General features: G+C 55.4%; 1 non-coding gene across 1 annotated transcript; it reads right to left on the bottom strand.

Annotated features, from left to right (window-relative positions):
* Positions 1 to 4339: 4339 nt before the first annotated feature.
* On the bottom strand, positions 4340 to 4433 carry Trnay-gua (transfer RNA tyrosine (anticodon GUA)). Its single transcript has 2 exons — positions 4397 to 4433; positions 4340 to 4375 (listed from the first exon to the last, which is right to left on the bottom strand). It is a non-coding gene; the product is annotated as a tRNA-Tyr (tRNA).
* Between the last annotated feature and the right edge of the window lie 253 nt (positions 4434 to 4686).

A 4686-nucleotide genomic window follows, 5' to 3' on the forward strand; every position in this document is an offset into this window, starting at 1 on the left:
GCTCAACATATTCTGCTTATTTTTATTATTATTTTTTGACATATTTTTACTTCAAGAATAACGAAGTTACTGAAAGGAAAGTGACCACAACACTGGGAGCGACCAAGAGATCTTTATTGCAGCAGTGCAACAAAGGAGAAAAGAAAGAAAGAGAAAGAGAGAGAGAGAGAGAGAGAGAGAACAAAGAGAGAGCAAGAGCAAGAGAGACAGAGAGAGCAAGAGAGAGAGAGACAGAGCAAGAGAGCAAGAGAGAGAGGGGCCCAGCAGGAGGGAGTTTTTATAGCCCAAATCTAATGGGGTCTCTTGGTCTGCAAGCTGCCTTGATGGCACAAGGGGGGGGGGTTAAGTGTTCAGCCTTGAGCAGGGTTGAGTGTTCAGACCTTGACACAAACAGGTGATAAAGGACTAGACAGAGGGGGGTTTGAGTGCGTGGGCTATCCTGCAGCTAACATTTGTTCAGCCTGCCCTGCAGATAACATAGTTCAGTCTGTCCTGCACCTAACAGTTACCACAACAGAGGAACATGGAAAGAAAAGAAAAAGTCATTAAAGAAGCAGGTAGGCAAACTGGATGGTTAGTACAGAAAATCATTGCTACAGGGAAGTCTCAAGGCACATGTAAGAAGACAAAAACACACATGTGCTTGCAAAAGCATAGGATACATTCTCCCAGACAGAAAATAATCAGCGACCTAAGAATGTTCAGAGCTTTCTATTCACTATACAATCCTCCACTCTTCCAGCTGACCTGTCATACCACGCACTCTAGCCAGACCAAGTACTTTGGCTTTGTACAGATGTGGAAGAAGAGCTTCCTGGAAGTACAAACGTCCAGTGTAAAGTCTCCTCCAAGATGACAGCCTACCATTGGAGGAAGCCCAGCCATGCCACACCCTACCCTGCCCAGACTGGCTCAGTCCAGGCCACACGTGCAGGCAGAAAGGACAGAGGGTTAGGGGAAGGGGCAGCTGCGCTGGCCTGCCCTGTCCTGACCTTGCACAAGCATCAGTGATACCGGTGCCAGGGAGCCAGCCCTGCCAGGGCACAGTGTAATGCCAGATTGGTGGGATCCCTATAGACCTCCGGGAGCCGAATCCAACGAAATCACACAAGAGTCTTTATTGAAAGCTCAGAGCCTGGACTCACAACCGTTTCTGATGCAGTGGTCCCAAGGAGTGAGTCCCAGTCCTTTCTTCAGTGAGATTTTATAGGTTTTTTTGGGATTCTCTATGCGTCACAACATCACACAGCAAATCATTTCACACCGGGGAAAAATCAACAACAATTCTTAACATTGATGAGCACATTCACTGGCGGAACAAGTTGGGTAAGGGTGATTGGTTAGTTCAAGTGGTGGATACATTTGAACTGATTGGTTTAGGCCGACAGGGGTGGAAAGAGTGTATATGCTAAACTGCAGGGTGGCCTAATCGTGTTATCAATTACCAAAACTACTGGGAGGGTCACCTGGCATCCCAGGTATTTTCCCTGTCTCATGCTGATTGGTAGTTGCTAGGGGGCTGCTATGGGTCCTCACCTAGCTTAACTGAGTCAGGGTAACCTGGCTCTGCAGATCCCTCCAGTGAAACAACTCAGCAGGGTAGGTATGTGCCTAGGAACATTCTGTGGGTTTTTCCAAGGACAAGAGTCACATCCCGTCCCCTCTGGACAGGCCTTGAGGTAGAAGCTGGTTTCTCAAAAATGGAGTCACATCAGTTTCTCAACAGGAGGCCCTGGCTTGCTGCCTCTCCTCACCAAATAACCCCACCTGGTCCTGGGTGCTTCCAAGAAAGGCCAAAAGGACAGAACATAGGCGGCCAAGTGGGGCTGGGCTTCTGTCCCAGGGAGCAAGTCTTGTCTCACCTAGATGGGATCCCAATTCTTGTGCGCCCACTCTTGGCCCCAAATCGCCTCCCTCTCCCAGCCGCTCAGCCCAGTTCCCCGGGGAGGCGCAGGCCGGCCCCTCCCCAGTGACCCAACCCTCCCTGCCGGTGTGTGTCCATGCCCCTGATAGGCTGTCTTGCCCAGGTTCTTCAGGCCCCGGGGCTGGAGAGGGCCCCCCTCGCCCTGAGGGAACCCCTAACCCTTCACTCGCTTCACCAACCCCACACCAAAACCCCTCGTACTGGGAGAGGGGAGGGGCCCAGCTCCAGGGGCTTCCCCAAACCTAGCACTGCTCAGCTGGTCAGTTTGTGGGGCAGCAAGAGCAGCCTCCAGGACCCCCTTGCTCTAAGCCAAAGCAACAAAACCAGGTGCCAGGAACCAGTGGCCAAGGCCCAGGGGTGCTTCCCAAAAGGCCATTCCTTCTACCTTTGGACCCTGCTGGCTGGTCTCTGTAGATGGGGTCACTCAAGGTAGGGGACTCTCTCTGGCTGCACAACTCTTCTATCCTTCTGAAGCCGTGCGGGCATCACAGTCTCACCCTGGCACTGGGTGCCAGGCAGTGCCGCTGCCACTGATGCTTGATCTCTTTCGCTTAGAGGTACCGACACAGTGTTGCAGGGAGGAGTGCCTGCAAAGGGAGCCAGGCCGCTAGGAGCCCTCCACGGGTAGACAGGAACAACCCCTTGAGTCCTTCAGTTTCACATACCTGCCCCCTCCCTCCCAGTCTCTGTCTCTCTCTCACACATACACACCACACACAACACACACACACACACACACACACACACCACACACCTGCCCTCCATGAGAGCGTTCAAGCGACCAGGGGACATGGAAGTTCAAGGCTGTCCCCTTCCCCTCCTGTCCCCAGGCTGCATTGAGCAGCCTCCCATGCAGGTTCCACTGACTGTCCTGTCTGTGACTGGATTTCTGTGCACATCAGGCTCTGGAGATCTCTTCTCTGGGAAAGGCTGAGATCAAGGGACACTCCGGGGTGTTGCTCTGGCCGCCCCCACCCCATCCCCTCCTGATTGTCCAAAGCCCAGCCCATTGCCTCTTGCACACTCTCTGGCTGGTCCTCAGCATCTTCTTGCTAAGCTCCACTTCCAACTGGGCGCTCAAGCTCCCAAGCTGCTCACACCCCAGTGGTCTGTGTAAGGGGGTGCGATTCAGTGCCCTTTGCCAGACAATAGCGGCCCCCGTGGTCATTTGGCTGCCTGCCTTGGAACCACCAGCTTCCACTCCCTGTGGAGCAGGGGACCCTGAGTTCTTGCCTGACTCGGCTTTTACTCTCACTCCCTCTCACTCCCCACTCAGCTCACCCCTACCAGGAGGACGGCAACAGGTAGGTGCTTTTGCCACCTTCCCGAGGTGAAGAGCAGAACCTGGCATGTGCTGGCTCTTCCAGAAGGATAACTGAGTCCTGCTGTGGCTCCAACCCTATTCCTCAAGGGTCAGGAAAGGTGAGGCTGGTGGCCTGTGGGTGGGAGGGGCACACTCACAGGAAGGGAAAACTGAACGCATGCCACCGCCATCGCCACTGAGGCCACCGGGTCACCTAACCAAGCTGGGATGAACATTTTCCTACCTTATCCATCCACACATTTCTCACCAATAGACAGAGAAAGAGGGGAACAGAGACAGGGGTTAGCGTGGGGGACAGAAATGAAGGCGGGGAATGGTGCAAGAGACAGAGACAGAGATTGATTTCCTGTGGGTGGAGAGATGGAGGCGACTGAGGGAGGAAAGGAGAGAGCTGGCAGGACATCATGGAAATGAAAGAAGATGAAAGAGAGAGTCAGAAAGTGAGAAAGATGGAGAGGGCAGACGTGAGGTGGTGGCACATGGCTAGTGGCTCCCGTGCGGGGCGAGTTGTGGAGAAGAATGGAATGTGGCGATCTCAGGGAGGATGCCAGGGTGATCGCTGAGCAACACATCCATGGCTCTGGACATTTCGCTACTCCCAAGAGCCAAGTACATGATGATCCAGGTGGGAAGGGCTGACTGACAGGGAATCCTGCCTCTGTGTTGTCAAGAGCCTCAGGCGCTGAGGCGCTGGAGGAATGCCTGTGGTTAAAAGTGCAGGAGCGGGGGAGGTGCGTCAGCGGCCGGGGATAGGGGTGGTGGGTTGCTTGCCTTGCTTGCCACAGCGCGGCGGTTGGGTGGGGATCGCGTGTTTGGAGGGGAGAGCAGGAGCCTCTGCCGGCAGCCAGCGAAGAATGAATGGGCAATCCCAGAAATGTGGCCTGGGGTTGGCGGGCAGCAGCAGGAAGGACAGCTCCTCGGGAGTGAGGGGGATTAGGAGGAGGCAGGGTTCGGGGGTCGGCGGTGGACAATCTGGAGAGGCTCTGAATGCTCTGGGCTGAGAAGGCAGGGATGCGGCTGGCAGTGGCAGCCCCCCCCCCCGCTCTCGGGCGGGCGTGTCCCCGCGCGTGCGCGCAAAAGCCTGGGGCACCTCCTTCGAGCCGGAGTCGAACCAGCGACCTAAGGATGTCCACTGCTCTCTATCCAGTCTACAGTCCTCCGCTCTACCAGCTGAGCTATCGAAGGGTGCACACCAGCCGGGCGGGTTCCTCTGGCTTTGTGCAGATGGGAGAGGAGAGCTCTCAGGTCCAGGGGTGGGGACCCATCGCATCTGTCTGCCTTCCATCCCAGGCAGCCCTGCCTCGCCCTACCCTGCCCAGTACCAACACAAACACATACACACACACACACACACACACGCTCACATCCACTCGGCATGGGAGCCTCTGGTATCCAGCGGAAGCCTGGCATGATTTGGGTGGTGGCGGGGGGCTTGGCC

Source organism: Marmota monax, unplaced genomic scaffold (genome assembly GCF_021218885.2).
Source record: "Marmota monax isolate L192 unplaced genomic scaffold, Marmota_monax_Labrador192_F-V1.1 WCK01_AAM20220418_F8-fsc00001, whole genome shotgun sequence".
Classification (NCBI taxonomy): Eukaryota; Metazoa; Chordata; class Mammalia; order Rodentia; family Sciuridae; genus Marmota; species Marmota monax.